Source organism: Schistocerca serialis, chromosome 9, assembly GCF_023864345.2.
Source record: "Schistocerca serialis cubense isolate TAMUIC-IGC-003099 chromosome 9, iqSchSeri2.2, whole genome shotgun sequence".
Classification (NCBI taxonomy): Eukaryota; Metazoa; Arthropoda; class Insecta; order Orthoptera; family Acrididae; genus Schistocerca; species Schistocerca serialis.
Window position 1 is genome coordinate 324,896,871 of NC_064646.1, and position 18,003 is coordinate 324,914,873.

General features: G+C 46.5%; 1 protein-coding gene and 1 non-coding gene across 2 annotated transcripts in view; one reads left to right on the plus strand and one right to left on the minus strand.

Annotated features, from left to right (window-relative positions):
* LOC126418987 (mucin-7-like) overlaps positions 1 to 18,003 on the plus strand; it is a 159,672-nt gene that overhangs the window by 121,190 nt on the left and 20,479 nt on the right. The gene's annotated exons all lie outside the window — the stretch shown is intronic.
* On the minus strand, positions 5,900 to 5,974 carry Trnat-ugu (transfer RNA threonine (anticodon UGU)). Its single transcript has one exon. It is a non-coding gene; the product is annotated as a tRNA-Thr (tRNA).

Genomic DNA, 18,003 nt, shown 5'->3' on the forward strand with positions numbered 1-18,003 from the left:
ACCCATTATTTTTAAGTGGTCACTCAGCCACCGTTACTTCCTTTTCCCTGTTTGTACTGCTCTTTTATTTTTAGTTTTATCTCCCTGTTTTGATGTGCTGTGTCCAATCTTGCAATTTGAACAATACCACTTCTCTCACGATTCGGCTCTGAATTGAACTTTTGGGAACGGGCGCTGATAACCTCGCTGTTGTGCGCCCTAAAACACTAATCATCATCATCATCATCATCTTGTCTGGAGTGCAAAATTGAGATGGGTACGCAGATGCAAAGGTATTAAATAAGTTTAGGATCCCTGCCAGTTGAAACGAAAATTTAAAACATTCCTCACGATCTGTTCCAACAACAAGTTATCCGAATATCTAGATTCAAGGTTTCTGTTACCTACATGGTCCTTAGCAGTGTTTGTTGTAGAAATGCGTGATGAGTCGTAATGTACCGCACCATAGTACTTACAGGTGCAGGTAACTACACTGGTGTGCAAAATTTAAGAACGAAAGTAACTTTCGCGTGATGCATCACTGCCAAGTAATATGCAGCTATGAAACGTGGGTCTTACATAGAATACAGAAGGTAACTGAGAGAAACACGCAGTGAGACTAACAGAAATGATTTATTTAGAGGCAATAATGTGCCGATTTTCGGCACGATTGTGTTCCGGCCGCGAGTGTTAAGGTCGATATTGGCCTCGCCAGAGATACTGGGGCGCCGAGTAGGCGGCGAGTGGACCCCTGGTGACGAAGTGAGGAGGGTTGGAGAGTACCGAGCGAGGAAGACAGAACGGCAGTGTGTTGGGGTACGGATGGTCCGAATTGTGCATTGAATAATTTACGCACTCTGTGGTTGTGTACTGATGGTGAAACCGAGACGCTTGGGAATTCAACGCTGCTGTGGAACGGTAAGCCGTGGGCTCTGCAATTGTATGGGCGCAATTATGGCGAGCTGTGGCCGATGTCGTTTGTGGGTGTTTTGCCACAGCAGATAAACAAGACGGCGTGGGCCCAACCTGGACACGCTGTGCTGTAGCATGTTCGGCCACAATAAGAATACCATGATATTGGAGAAGAAAGTAGTGGAATACGGTACGTGTATTAACCTTCAGTGACTTCTGCGGTGTTAGAGTGCTTAACTGTGTGGAGACTGAGCAGTAACTGTCACTTTTCAAAGGAACTGACGAGTGTGTAAAGGTGTGGCCAAAGCCGGATGGGCGTTGTCTTAAAGTTATTATATTTCTTATTTGTGAACATAATTTTATCAGGATTACTCATTAGATAGATCTGAAATTCAGTTTTGTATATGTTTTTATATCTGCGTGTTAAATGAAAGTTAATTTTGAAGTTTGAAAGGTACCTTTCTACCATTACGATTCTGTAAGTTTTTATTTGGAAATGATGTATCCTATTGTTATTGGTTGAGAATTTATTACCCAGAGAAGCAGTTACACTCCTGGAAATTGAAATAAGAACACCGTGAATTCATTGTCCCAGGAAGGGGAAACTTTATTGACACATTCCTGGGGTCAGATACACCACATGATCACACTGACAGAACCACAGGCACATAGACACAGGCAACAGAGCATGCACAATGTCGGCACTAGTACAGTGTATATCCACCTTTCGCAGCAATGCAGGCTGCTATTCTCCCATGGAGACGATCGTAGAGATGCTGGATGTAGTCCTGTGGAACGGCTTGCCATGCCATTTCCACCTGGCGCCTCAGTTGGACCAGCGTTCGTGCTGGACGTGCAGACCGCGTGAGACGACGCTTCATCCAGTCCCAAACATGCTCAATGGGGGACAGATCCGGAGATCTTGCTGGCCAGGGTAGTTGACTTACACCTTGTAGAGCACGTTGGGTGTCACGGGATACATGCGGACGTGCATTGTCCTGTTGGAACAGCAAGTTCCCTTGCCGGTCTAGGAATGGTAGAACGATGGGTTCGATGACGGTTTGGATGTACCGTGCACTATTCAGTGTCCCCTCGACGATCACCAGTGGTGTACGGCCAGTGTAGGAGATCGCTCCCCACACCATGATGCCGGGTGTTGGCCCTATGTGCCTCGGTCCTATGCAGTCCTGATTGTGGCGCTCACCTGCACGGCGCCAAACACGCATACGACCATCATTGGCACCAAGGCAGAAGCGACTCTCATCGCTGAAGACGACACGTCTCCATTCGTCCCTCCATTCACGCCTGTCGCGACACCACTGGAGGCGGGCTGCACGATGTTGGGGCGTGAACGGAAGACGGCCTAACGGTGTGCGGGACCGTAGCCCAGCTTCATGGAGACGGTTGCGAATGGTCCTCGCCGATACCCCAGGAGTAACAGTGTCCCTAATTTGCTGGGAAGTGGCGGTGCGGTCCCCTACGGCACTGCGTAGGATCCTACGGTCTTGGCGTGCATCCGTGCGTCGCTGCGGTCCGGTCCCAGGTCGACGGGCACGTGCACCTTCCGCCGACCACTGGCGACAACATCGATGTACTGTGGAGACCTCACGCCCCACGTGTTGAGCAATTCGGCGGTACGTCCACCCGGCCTCCCGCATGCCCACTATACGCCCTCGCTCAAAGTCCGTCAACTGCACATACGGTTCACGTCCACGCTGTCGCGGCATGCTACCAGTGTTAAAGACTGCGATGGAGCTCCGTATGCCACGGCAAACTGGTTGACACTGACGGCGGCGGTGCACAAATGCTGCGCAGCTAGCGCCATTCGACGGCCAACACCGCGGTTCCTGGTGTGTCCGCTGTGCCGTGCGTGTGATCATTGCTTGTACAGCCCTCTCGCAGTGTCCGGAGCAAGTATGGTGGGTCTGACACACCGGTGTCAATGTGTTCTTTTTTCCATTTCCAGGAGTGTATTTAATCAGTCTTTTATGAAGTGTTTTAAGATTTGTTGTTCATGGTGAACTATTACTAATAAATTACGTAAATTAGTAATGTTGTGTAAGCAGTTATTGAAGGCACCTATCTAGCCAATCAACCATGGCCAGTTGGGAACGGGCATTGATGTAACATCAGGGAACTAGACTGTGTTTGTTATAGTGTGGCAACGCTAATCCTGTTTGTTGTTATTGTTCATCTACATCTACGTCTATATGGATACTCTGCAAATCACATTTAAGTGCCTGGCAGAGGGTTCATCGAACCACCTTCACAATTCTCTATTATTCCAATCTCGTATAGGGCGCGGAAAGAATGAACACCTATATCTTTTCGTACGAACTCTGGTTGCCCTTATTTTATCGTGGTGATCGTTCCGCCCTATGTAGGTCGGTGTCAACAAAATATTTTCGCATTCGGAGGAGAAAGTTGGTGATTGAAATTTCGTGAGAAGATTCCGTCGCAACGAAAAACGCCTTTCTTTTAATGATTTTCAGCCCAAATACTGTATCATTTCTGTGACACTCTCTCCCGTATTTCCCGATGATACAAAACGTGCTGCCATTCTTTGAACTTTTTCGATGTACTCCGTCAGTCCTATCTGGTAAGGATCCCACACAGCGCAGCAGTATTCTAAAAGAGGACGGACAAGCGTAGTGTAGGCAGTCTCCTTAGTAGGTCTGTTACATTTTCTAAGTGTCCTGCCAATAAACCGCAGCCTTTGGTTAGCCTTCCCTACAGCATTTTCTATGTGTTCTTTCCAATTTAAGTTGTTCGTAATTGTAATACCTAGGTATTTAGTTGAATTTGCGGCTTTTAGATTAGACTGATTTATCGTGCAACCGAAGTTTAACGAGTTCCTTTTAGTAGTCACGTGGATGACCTCACATTTTCGTTGTTTAAGGTCAACTGCCACTTTTTGCACCATTCAGATATTTTTTCTAGATCGTTTTGCAGTTTGTGTTGATCTTCTGATGGCTTTATTAGTCGCTAACGACAGCGTCAACTGCAGACAACCGAAGACGGCTGCTCAGATTGTCTCCCAAATCGTTTATATAGATAAGGAACAGCAGAAATCACTTCTGCTTCACTCGATGACTTTCCATCAATTGCTATGAACTGTGACCTCTCTGACAGGAAATCGCAAATTCAGTCACATAACTGAGACGATATTCCATAAGCACGCAATTTTACTACGGGCCGCTTGTGTGGTACAGTGTCAAAAGCCTTCCGGAATTCCAGGAATACGGAATCGATCTGAAATCCCTTGTCAATAGCACTCAGCAGTTCATGTGAAAGGTTGTATATGATTGTTAAGTATGGAGCTAATGCATCAGCATACTCCTAAAGGAACCTAATTGGTATACAGTCTGGACCAGAAGACTTGCTTTTATTAAGTGATTTAAGTTGCACCACTACTCCGAGGATATTTACTTGCTCATGTTGGCAGCTGTTCTCGTCTTCTTTTGTGTTGAAGTGTCTAGTCGCCCCTAAATTAAATAATAATTCTGCATAATAATTACACAGATACACCGCGGTTTGTTGTGTCCCCTTGACATTCCAGAAGGACGGTAGCGGCTTTTCGTAGAGTATGAGAACAGCACAAGGTTGGTAAGGAGTTTTTAGGGTGGGGCATTACTTCCTCCAGCAATCCTGAACTACGCTGCAGCTAAGGTCGCAGGTTCGAATCCAGCCTCGGGCATGGATGTGTGTGATGTCGTTAGGTTAATTAGGTTTAAGTAGTTCTAAGTCTAGGGGACTGATGACCTCAGATGTTAAGTCCCATAGTGCTCAGAGCCAGCTGAACCATTTTTTGGACGTAGTGAAATACGTCTCCCCAACGCAGCCCACACGTCCTCGATAGGATTTCAGTCAGGGCAACTGTAAGACCAGTCCATTCTCCGAATATCCTCTCGTTCCAAGAGCTCTTGCACGTGCTCTATTCGATGTGGTCATCCATTGTCACCCATAAAAATGAAGTCTGGCTGAATTCACCCCAGAAAAGACGCACACGAGGAAGGAGTAAAGTTCCACAATAACGTTGACTGGTGAGGGCACCGTGTTCAAAGATTTGGAGCCCATACACTTTATACCTTCCCAAACCGTACCAGCCACGCGGGGTAGCCGCGCGGTCTCAGGCGCCTTGCCACGGTTCGCGCGGCTCTCCACGTCGGAGGTTCGAGTCCTTCCTCGGGCATGGGTGTGTGTGTTGTCCTTAGCCTAAGTTAGTTTAAGTGGTGTGGAAGCCTAGACATCGATGACCTCAGCAGTTTGGCCGCAGAGGAACTTAACAGAAATTTCCAGATTACCACCACACCGTATTACCTTGACCTTCAACACGACCATGTTCGACAGTGTTTCTGGATGCATTACGTGTTCGCACCTTTCGCCATATCGGGGTATGTCCAGCAATATTGCATCCCCATGTGGCGCTTACTTCATTTTTGTGGATGACAGCCCGCGTCTGCACAGGTGGCTGAATGGACCGCCCTGCCTGTTTCCCTTACTCAAATCCCATTGGGAGCGCGTGGGTGCGTCGAGGAGCTGTATTGCAGCACGTCGACATGCATCAACGACGATCCAGCAGTCGTCAGTTGGGCTCGTGGAGGAATGGATCGCCCTACTACAAAGCCGGCCGGGGTGGCCGAGCAGTTCTAGGCGCTTCAGTCTGGACCCGCGCGACCGCTACGATCGAAGTTTCGAATCCTGCCTCGGGCATGGATGTGTGTGATGTCTTTAGGTTAGTTAGGTTTAACTAGTTCTAAGTTCTAGGGGACTGATGACCTCAGATGTCAAGTCCCACAATGCTCAGAGCCATTTAAACCATTTGAACCCTACTACAAAAACTCCTTACTAACCTTGCGGCCATCACGGGAGCAATCACTACGGTCCGTAGTAATTTCTTTCTAATTTTCTTGTTAAATTTAGTTACCTGAAGCGTGAATAACCTTAATCAGAGATACGAAGATGGCATCTGTTCTTTCGGACATCAACGGGGGCACTTGGAAATGTGTGTCCCGACCGGGACTCGAACCCGGGATCTCCTGCTTACAGGGCAGACGCTCTATCCATCTGAGCCACCGAGGACACAGAGGATAGTGCGACTGCGGGGACTTATCGCCGTCACGCTCCTCGTGAGACCCACATTCTCAACTTATACTCCGTACACTACATTCGTATCGCCCCTGCCATTATACCCATTACTCGCGGCAGACAATCCACCGAGTCCCGTAAGAGTTCAGGCAATTCGAGTGCATCCTCACTGAAGAAGATCATCAGCCGGTTAGCTTTTAACGATATGAAGATGGCATCTGTCTTTCGGAGTTGTCCGAAAGAACAGATGCCATTGGTGGCCGTGCGAGTAATGGGTATAATGGCAGGGGCACTACGAATGTAGTGTGTGGACTGTAAGTTGAGAATGGGGGTCTCACGGGGAGCGTGCCGGCGATAAGTCCCTGCAGCGCACGATCCTCTGTGCCCTCGGTGGCTCAGATGGCTAGAGCGTCTACCATGTAAGCAGGATATCCCGGGTTCGAGTCCCAGTCGGGGCACACATTTTCAACTGTCCCCGTTGACGTATATCAACGCCTGTCAGCAGCTAATGGTATCGATTTAATTTTAATTCAATCAGAGACAGTCTATTGTTAAGTTTCTATTATGAGCTTTTGTTTTGTTAATGTATACCTCGAATCGTTCCACGTCCCTGAAGGCTCTCTTTCCACATGGATCTACAAAACACGACCAATGAGTGAATGAACGAATTAATTTACGAAACGTTTTGGTTCTGTAATGTTTAATCCATTCAGGTATGTCAGTATATTCGTTTCCTTCCGCCGAATATCACAGTGCTTTGGTTTTCACATTCCACTGATGAGAACAACGTAGATCACGTTCTCCAAACATCATGAAGTATAGTCCCATCGAGTGTGTCGCAAAATTTTATTCTTTCAAGGGTCTAAACTTGTCCGCCCCCGGTAACTGAGTGGTCAGCGGGACAGAATGTCAATCCTAAGGGCCCGGATTCGAATCCCAGCTGGGTCGGAGATTTTCTCCGCTCAGGGACTGGGTGTTGTGATGTCCTAATGATCATCATTTAATCCGCATCGACGCGCAAGTCGCCGAAGTGGAGTCAAATCGAAAGACTTGCTCCCGGCGAACGGTCTACCCGACAGGAGGCCCTAGTCACATGACATTTACATTTTATTTAGGGTCTAAACATGGTATGTTATTACTTTTTGAGACGAACTGTAATATGCAGAGAAGCCACAACATAGTGATCACTGCCCTCTGCGACAATTGATGCGACTTGGTGGCTTTAGGCATGTAAGGACGTGAGGAAATTATACAGGGTCTGAGGTGTTTAAGTAATGATATTTCTATTAGTGACTGAGGGCAATGTACTGTACAACATTAGATCAGTATTTACTTCATTTGTACACTAATTATTACGGCTGTTACGAATAGTAGGTTGGTCAATACCACGAAGTACATGTGACAAGAGCATGCCACTGATGCTTATTTTCCCCTGGGAATCAGATCGAATGGTGAAGTGTGGATGTGTGGACGCAGAACATCTGGTCTTTACTGGCAGGCGCAGTCTTCTTCATGCTGCAGCTATAATCATACAGAAAATACTGTATCAGGCAGTAAATTATGTGAGGAGTTTGTGGAAAGACCATTAGACACAGAGAGAAAACAACTAACACACTGACAATTATAGAACTATATGAAATTAAATCGTCATAACTTTTGAACCGGTTTGCATTAGGACTTTCAAACTGCATGGTTTGCCTCGGGGCGTGGTGGGAATTAGCATGTGCATGCACATGGGCCTTGTTGTTGTCGGTCATTTGCACATGAAAATATCACGGTACAGCGTGCCTGAGCGTATAGCGCTTGTGAAGGCCTACTATTCGAGCAATAACAGCCCATGTGCGGCTCAAAGGAAGTTTGCGCCCAAGTTCCGGCTGAAGACAACCGGTCCAAGTGTGCTAACATACACGAATTTCATTCACAGGTTTGAGAGAAACGGTAGCGTTCGTGATGACAGTGTTGCAACGTTGGTCGTCCGAAAAGGGTGAACACGCCTGAAAACGATGGAGAAGACACGCGCTGTGTTTCAAACCAGCCCTAGGAAACAGATCAGACGAGCTGCACAACAGGTGGGAATCAGCCGGAAGACACCGCTTCAAATTGTTGCCTAAGACCTACATCTCTTCCCATACAAAATTCTAACCCATAAGCCATTAAGCCCCAGGGCCATGGAACAGATGTTGTTTTTCACCAACACTACTGTTCCCAGAATTGACGAACCGGATTTTGATGTGAATATGGACAAACACACATACCCATTCCCAAGGGAGGACTCGAACCTCCGCCGGAACCAGCCGTATAGTCCTTGACTGCAGCGCCTTATACTGCTCGGAACCCGCTTTCATTTAGATAGTTTCGTCACTAAGCAAAATTTGCGCATTTGCGAGGACTGAGAATCCGCATTTCGCGATCGAGACGTCTCAAAAAATGGTTCAAATGGCTCTGAGCACTATGGGACTTAACATCTGAGGTCATCAGTCCCGTAGAACTTAGAACTACTTAAACCTAACTAACCTAAGGACATCACACACATCCATGGCCGAGGCAGGATTCGATCCTGCGTCTGTAGCGGTCGCGCAGTTCCAGACTGAAGCGCCTAGAGCCGCTCGGCCACACCGGCCGGCGAAACGTCTCTTCACCCTCAACGGGTGACTGTGTGGTGTCCAATGTCTAGTCACGGAATAACCGGTGTGATATTTCTTGATGGGACGGTGATTACCGAACGCTACGTGAAGGTTTTGGAAGATGATTCCATCCCCACTATCCGAAGCGACCCTGATTTCGACAAAATGGAGTTCATGCAAGAAGGAGGCATCGAAGCAGGAAAGTGTTTGATGTCCTGGGGGAGCACTTCGGAGACCGTATTCTGCCTCTTTGGTATCAAAAGGCCACTGGCATGGGCCTCGACTGGCCGCCATATTCTGCGGATCTGAACATATGCGACTCCTTTTTGTGATATTATATTAAAGGCAAAGTGTACAGCAATAACCCGAAAACCATTTCTGAGCTGAAAACAGTCATTCAGGAGGTCGTCGACAGCATCGATGTTCCGGTTCATGCAGAATTTTGCTATTCGTCTGCGCCACATCATCGCTTATGATGGCAGACATATCGAGCATATCATAACCTAAATCCGAATATCTCTAGTGATGTCTACATGTTGAATAAAGCGTGTGCACGCCGTGGTTCGTAACTAATTTACGTATTCTTCATATTGTTCAATAATTGTTACCATGTATTAAGGTACCAATGATCACAATATCTGCACTTCCACCACTAATTCCCTGTACAAGCGCAAAAGACACAAATAAGGGAGTCGTTATAACGACGATAGGAACCGCAAAAAGGGAAAATCACTGAAATAAGCGACTTCGATAAAGCGTGGACTGCTAAGACACAGCGCCAGGGAACACGCATGGCGAAAATGGCGAAGCTTGTCTGCTGCTCGCGTGTTATTATGACGAGTGTCTATAGAAAGTGGTTGAAGGACAGCGAAACGACGACTAGGCCGTAAGGTGTTGGACGCCTCATCACAGAAGTTGGCGGAATGACCACCATGTAAAACAGGAAAGACAGCGATCTGTTTTAGACCTGATGACGGAGTTCAATGGAGGTGCAGGCACAGCTATTTCGGAACACATCGTTCGACACACGTTGTTGAATATTGGGCTCTGCAGCAGACGATCCACACATTTTCTCATAACGGTCTTGTACGAGTAAATAACAATTGCAGTGGCCGTGGGAATGTCAAGACTGGACTGTTTACTAACGGAAACGTGTTGCTTTGTCAGTTGAATCACATTTCTTGCTACACCACGCCGATGATCTTGTCGGGACACGCCGTCATCCTCCGAACGGCTGCTCTTAACACGCACCGCGACACGTACTTAGTCTGGTGGGGGCAGTATTATAGTATCGAGAACATTCACCTGGGCCTTCATGGGACCTGTGTTAGTAATCGAAGGTCAGTAAATCAGACAAATAAACGAGTAAAAGATCAGACTCGAGCCGTCACGGCTCAGTCTTCCATGACGTCGATGGCGTCTTCTCACAGCACAAATGACCGTGTCACAAGCCAGAGTCTTGCTGCAGTCGTTTGAGGAGGACACCGAACTCACGTTTTTATCTTGGCTGATTCTGATGGAACACATCTCGGATCCTATCAACAGCTACCTCAGAGTCCAAAAACTACCAGCCCGCCGGCCGGTGTGGCCGTGCGGTTCTAAGCGCGTCAGTTTGGAACCGCGTAACCGCTACGGTCGCAGGTTCGAATCCTGCCTCGGGCATGGATGTGCGTGATGTCCTTAGGTTAGTTAGGTTTAAGTAGTTCTAAGTTCTAGGGGACTGATGACCTCAGTAGTTAAGTCCCATAGTGCTCAGAGCCATTTGAACCATTTTTGAACTACCAGCCCGTAATTTAACTTTTCGAAACCGTGCAACGCAGAATTGCGTCTCAAAGTTGGAACGACAAGCTATTAAACAGGTGATCCTTATCTTCTGGACCAACGTATGTAAGGATCATTTTTTGTGTAATTAATATTCATGTGGATAACATCTTTTTGATTTAACGAATTAAAATATATACCGTCATGTGATCAAATATAACGTATATGTCGAGCCAGGAGCCTGTTTGAAAGATCCATGAGTTATATTTATATTTGTGTATCAGGGACGTACGGCTGACAATAAAAATTAAAAATCTGAAAGAGAAGAAAAGAATGGATGGAGAAAACCATGTTGGAATCTTGCGCTATCTGACATTGTCCAACGCTTTTCCATTCTTCTGTATATTATTCTTGTCAGCAACTTGGATACATGAAATGTTAAGCTGATTGTACGATAATTCTCGTACTCGTCAGCTCTTGCAGCCTTCGGAATTGTGTGGGTGATGTTTTTCCGAAAGTCTAATGGTATAGCGCTAGTCTCACACATTCTTCACACCAGTGTTAATAGTTTAATTATCCTTCTCCCCCCCCCCCCCCCCATTAATCTTAGAAATTGCGATAGAATGTTTTCTCTCCCTTCTGCCTAATCTGATCTTTTGTCTTGCAAGCCTCTTTTAAATTCTGATTCTAATACTGGATCCCCTATCACTTCACCATTGACTACTCTTCCTTCTTCTATCACGTCATCATACAAGTTCTCCCCCTTACATAAGCCTTCAATAGACTCTTTCCACTTATCCGCTGTCTCCTTTCCATTTAAAAGAGGAACTCCCATTGTACTCCTAATGTAACCATTTAATGTCATCGAAAGTTGTTTTGGCTATTGTGTATGCTGAGTCAGTCCTTCCGACAGTCGTTTCTTTTTCGATATCTTCACATTTCTCATACAGCCATTTCACCTTAGCTTTCCTTCACTTCCTATCTGCTTCATTTCTAAAGAAATTGTATTTCTGTACGCCTGAATTTACCTGAACATTTTTGTACTTCCTTCTTTCGTCGATCAAATGAAGTATTTCTTCTTTTATCTATGGTTTCTTCGAAGTTATCTTCTTTGTACTTACGTTTTTTTCTCCAACTTCAGTAATTGTCCTTTTTAGAGATGTCCATTGCTCTTCAACTGAACGGACTACTGATGTATTGAAACTTCCTGGCAGATTAAAACTGTGTGCCGGACCGAGACTCGAACTGTGGATCTGAGTGGTAGAGCGCTTGCCCGCGAAAGGCAAAGGTCCCGAGTTCGAGTCTCGGCCCGGCACACAGTTTTAATTTGCCAGGAAGTTTCATACCAGCGCACACTCCGCTATAGAGTGAAAATTTCATTCTACTGATGTATTCCTTACAGCAGCACCTATAGCTTCAGAGAACTTCAAATTTATCTCTTCATCTCTTAATATTTTGTACATCCCACTTCTTTGCGGATTGATTCTTCCTGACTAATCTCTTAAACTTCAACATACCTTTCACGATTATTGAATTGTGACCTGTGTCTATATCTGCTCCTGGGTACGCCTTACTATCCAGTACCTGATTTCAGAATCTCTGCCTGGTCATAATGGAATCTAACTGAAATCTTCGGTATCTCCCAGCCTTTTCCAAGTATACCTCCTCCTCTTGTGATTCTTGAATAAAGTAGTTGCTATTACTAGCTGAAATTTATATCAGAACTGAATTATTCTCCTCTCTCATTTCTGCTATCAAGCCCGTATTCTCCCATAACCCTTTCTTCTACTCCCTGCCCACGACCGCATTGCAATCACCGGTAACTAATAGACTTTCATCTCCCTTTACGTGCTGAATTACCCATTCAGTATCCTCATATACTTTCTCCATCTTTGGCTTGCGACCTCGTATTGTATACCTAAAGTATGGTTGTCGGGTTTGGTTTGATGAGAACAACCATATCAGTGAACTATTCTCAGTAACTCACTCTCTGCTCTACTTTCCTATACATGACTAACCCTACACGTGTTATACCATTTTCTGCTACTGTTGATGTTACTGTATACTCATCTGACAATAAATTCTTGTCATCTTTCTATTTTCCTTCACTGACCCCTATTATACCTAGACTGAGCCTTAGCATTTCCCTTTCCAGATTTTCTATCTTCCCTAACAAGTTCAACGTTTTGTCATTCGATCACTCAACTCGTGGGACGCCATCTTTCCGTTCATTATTCAGACTTTTTTCTCATGAACAGCTACCGCTTGGCAGTCCCCTAGTTAAGATCCGAATCGGTGACTCGTCCAGAATCTTTTGCCAACGAAGAGATCATCAAGACACATTTTTCGATTACATGCCACATGTCCCGTGGATACGCATTATGTATCCTTAATGCAGTGGTTGCCATTGCCTTATTCATTCTCATGCCGTTAATCGCTGCCGAATCTTCCCCCTTTTATGGACAGTTTCGCACCCCACGGGTAGGAGAGTGCCCCCGATCTCTGCCCGCACCTCCGCCCTCTTTGACATCAACTACCAAGGTGATTCTTTAGCATTCTATAGCTGTGACACATGTTAGTAAAAATATCATCCTTATGGGAGCCTATCTTTAGTACCGAATAAGCTATTCCTATAAATGAAGAATTGTGTAAATACATGCTGTTCGGTTTATCTAAAAGTTACCTCAAGTTTTCAGGTTGAGATCGTAATAGAGAAGACGCTGTGAATGTGCAGGGTATTGCCATCTTTCGTAATCTGAGAAAGGTCGAATCTCTGGCCTGAGGGACGCGGCAGTATCATACCGACAAAGAACATAGACAGTTGTCTGCTGTGTAGTGACTGCAGAAGGGCATGAGGAACAAGCATGGAAGTGTGGATCCTTCCAGAACGATTACAACACGAGAAGATCGTAGGATTAGCCGACTGGTTCTGACGAATAGTAGGACAACAACAGCTGAAATCCAGGCCACGTTTATGGATAGACTGTCACCACACAGAGTGGAGAATGGATTACTGGAAACTGAATTGAGATCTTGGTTGCCATGCTTTATTGGTAACATTTTAACACAGACAGTAGAGACTTGCATTGTGTGGAGTCAACTGGGACATTTGGTGGCATTGTGTTGTGCTCAGCGTTGAATCTCGCTTCTGTCTGTTGAATCCATCCCCCTAGCTGAGTGGTTAGTGCATCTGTCTGCCAAGCAGCAGGTTCAATTCCTGGCTGGGTTGGCGACTTCCCCCGCTAGAGGACTGGGTGTTGTGTTGTCCTCATCATCCGAGAACGGGGCTCACAACCCGAACCACACGCCACTGTTAAGCACTAATGAAGGACTGGGTCCCTTACTTCGATTGCACATAATTCATTAAGGTCAATCCAACACATTTATTTCAAACAACATAAATGAAGTTACATTTGAATCTGTCTGACGTTAAACAGGAATAAAACAAACAATTTCAATATCAGCTGATTTAGTGCGTGAAGCGCGAGTTAAGCCAATAACCAGATAAACTAAACAATTCTCCGTAGTTCAAAGATAGAGAAAAACAAAATTAAATCAATACACCCCCAGTGAAAAATATCCAAAAAACCTTACAATACTACTCAAAAGAATATGGTTCAAATGGCTCTGAGCACTATGGGACTTAACATCTGAGGTCACCAGTCCCCTAGAACTTAGAACTACTTAAACCTAACTAACCTAAGGACATCACACACATCCATGCCCGAGGCAGGATTCGAACCTGCGACCGTAGCGGTCACGCGGTTCCAGACTGAAGCGCCTAGAACCGCATGGCCACAGTGGCCGGCTACTCAAAAGAATACACTGAAGTGGGGAGCAGTCATTCACCCTACAGAACACTTCAAAATGAGTGCCCAAGAAAACTGCAAGACATTAAATACACTTTACATACAATTAACATTACGCCACTTCTGTTTGAACTGCAGTGTCACAAAGAAACAGGCGCTTTTTCTTTCCCCTTTCTAGGCGGAGGCTGAGCCATAAACACAGATTGCCACAGAAACACAGTTTCGCTGTGAAATCTTACCGGACACCCAGAAGCAGTTACAGACAAGGGGTCGGCACCCACAAATAACACAGTGTAAGAATCAGGCTGGGAGCACATCCTACGAGAATCTGTTCACTCTATGCTCACCACAAACTGTAGATATTCCGGCCGAAGATCCGCTTGCGGTGGCTGCAAGAAGAACGAGGCAAGCAACAGGTCCACGCCGTGTTTCTCATACAGGCACCTCAATTTGTTCGAACATCTAGGCCAACACCAACTCCGGACTCCCCTCTCACTGCGAGGCTTGGCACAGTTTATATTAAATGCCTTCCAGGCAACCAGTAACCGCCGCAGGAGTTTCACGATTAGCAACCAGCCCCAGCGTAACAGGCATCACACATGTGCTTACGCCCGAGCCACCACTCCGCTAGTCTCACCGGCCGCCCCAAACCGACTGCCTCTCGCCGTCCCGTGCGCGCCAGCCGAAAACGCAAAGATGCTCATGCCCGGGGACGCGCCAAAGATAACAAGCCGATCGCTGATGATCGACCAGCGATCTGGCTCAGTCCTCATCATCATAAAGTGGTTGAAATGGCTCTGAGCACTATGGGACTTCACTGCTGAGGTCATCAGTCCCCTATAACTTAGAACTAGTTAAACCTAACTAACCTAAGGACATCACACACATCCATGCTCGAGACAGGATTGGAACCTGCGACCGTAGCGGTCGCGCGGTTCCAGGCTGTAGCGCCTAGAACCGCTCGGCCACTCCGGCCGGACCTCATCATCAATTCACACTCACCGACATGCGACGTCACCTAAAAAGACTTGAAACTTGACAGCCGAACTTCTCCAGCTGGGAAGTCCCGACCATCAATGTCATACGCCCATTTTCATTTTCTGTTTGTGGCGGTCATTTCGACACCTGTGTGTCTGTAGAAAACTTGCTGAAGGATCACAGGAAGCAGCATTTCTCGAGGACCACACCTCTCTAGCTTCTGGAACCGTGAAATGGTGGATTATTGGGTGTGACAGAGGACTGATTTGGTAGCTGCTGGAGGTAAGCTGAATGCTCGCCAGTAAAAACTGTTCACACAGAGCCACTGAGATGCACTCTCGATCGCCCTTCTGCTGCTGAGGCACTGGTTTATATGGGCGCCTTCAGATGGGCAGCACCACTGCGCACTTCTGTGGCGCTCAGTGGCGCAGTACCGCCACCGGCGGTGTGGAAGCGCCACTGGGTCACTGGTGGCGAAACATTGCTTCAGGGCCTTCACACAACGCCACTTGTGGGCGCTGCTAGCCGAGCATAAAAAGGTGGAGTTCCTCACAGAATTCGAACGCTGAATGTCGCTATTTTCGCGTTCTCGAAGTATTGCACCTAAATTATTACAATGGTTCAGAAGGTCCTCCTTGATAAAGACTTCAAATAAGGGGTAAGGCTGCGTTCACATCGAGCCACTTAGAGGTGCTTCTCAGTAGCAGTTGCACTGGCGAAGCATTGGCTTAGATGGGCGCCTTCAGATATGCAGCACCAAGACGTTTCTGTACCAGCGTTTTAAGTATCACATGCACATTTTACCGTATTATGTAAAACACGATTCGAACAATGAACCTGAGCCGTGCGCGGCTCGTGTTCATTCCGTTTATTGTTTGTCATCTTCTCTTACCGAACGGCCGCCTCGTGTTCTTATTCCATTTACTGGCGTCACTAACTTCCTGCCTTACCTACCCGGGAGTGGCAGCAGCAGCGCTTATCGATAAGCGCACTGTCATACTATCTCTGGAGCGACCGATAGTACCGGGTGATCAAAAAGTCAGTATAAATTTGAAAACTTAATAAACCACGGAATAATGTAGATAGAGAGTAAAAATTGACACACATGCTTGGAATGACATGGGGTTTTATTAGAACAAAAAAAATAAATAGAACAAAGTTCACAAAATCTCCGTCAGATGGCGCTGGACAGCAAAACGTCAGTGACTGCGCATGACAATCGTGTATAAAAGGAGCTGTAATGAGAAAGAGAATCAGATGCGCCAGCAGTCGCAGCATGTTAACGTAACCTGAAAAGGCGCTTTTAGTGAAGCTGTATTATCAGAATGGGGAATGTGCTAGTTCAGCGCTACGATCCTATCGCCATAGGAAGGAGATTCGAACGGGTAAAGTTCCGTTGACAAATGCAGCAGTGGCGAGTATGATTTCGAAGTTCGAAGCCACGGGTTGTTTAGACGATAGACCCCGTAGTGGCCGACCGAGCACAAGGCGTAATGCTGCTGAGACAGTTCAGGAAGAAATGGAGACTGTAGTGGGTTCGTCTATGCACGGGGAAGTCAGCGCTCGTGTAGTCGCACGTCGCACCGGCATTCCATACACTACTGTTTGGTTGGCAATTAGGCGTACCCTTCGATGCTATCCGTACAAAATCCGTCGGCATCATGAACTGTTACCTGGCGATTTAGTGAAGCGGAGGGGATTTGCGGTGTGGGCGTTTCAAAATATGGTGGAAGATGACGATTGGTTCAGTAAGGTGTTGTGGACCGACGAAGCTCATTTCACGCTCCAAGGGTCTGTCAACGCGCACAACTGCAGAATTTGGGCTACCGAAAATGCTAGAACTGTCGTGGAAGCTCCACTGCACGACTAGAAAGTCACGGTATGGGTTGAATTTACCACATCTACCATTATCGGGCCTTTTTTCTTCGAGGAAATGCGTGATTCTGGTTTTGTAACTGCTACCGTGACGGGTGAGAGATACGCCAATATGGTACAGAATCGCATCATCCCCAGCCTGGCTGATAAACACCTGCTGGAACGTACGATGTTTATGCAGGTCGGCGCTCCACCCCATGTTGCTAGACGTGTGAAAGATCTCTTGCGCGCGTCGTTTGGTGATGATCGTCTGCTCAGGTCCCCAGATCCCCAGACCTCAGTCCGTGCGATTATTGGCTTTGGGGTTACCTGAAGTCGCAAGTGTATCGTGATCGACCGACATCTCTAGGGATGCTGAAAGACAGCATCCAACGCCAATGCCTCACCATAACCCCGGACATGTTTTACATTGCTGCTCATGACATCATTCCTCGACTACAGCTATTGTTGATGAATGATGGTGGACATATTGAGCATTTCCTGTAAAGAACATCATCTTTGCTTTGTCTTACTTTGTTATGCTAATTACTGCTATTCTGATCAGATGAAGCGCTATCTGTCTGACATTTTTTGAACTTTTGTATTTTTTTGGTTCTAATAAAACCCTATGTCATTCCAAGCATGTGTGTCAATTTGTACCTCTCTATCTACATTATTCCGTGATTTATTCAGTTTTCAAATTTATACTGACTTTTTGATCACCCGGTATTTCCGGTCGTCGTGTGTCTGGAAGTCGGGTACTGAGCAGCAGTCGAGGACGGAGCGCCAATGAGGCGCGGAGAGCCAGTACTTGCCGACCGCTGGCCACATACATGAACTGTCCGACGGAATGAGATTGGAGCGGAAACGACCGCTGGTTGGTCGTTCGGTTGGTCGTATCATTGGGCGATGTGTATTTGGTCTTTTACCATTTTTGGGCCTTGTCAATGGATCATCTTACCGGACGTGCAGTTGGTTCAACTGGCTCTGGGCACTAT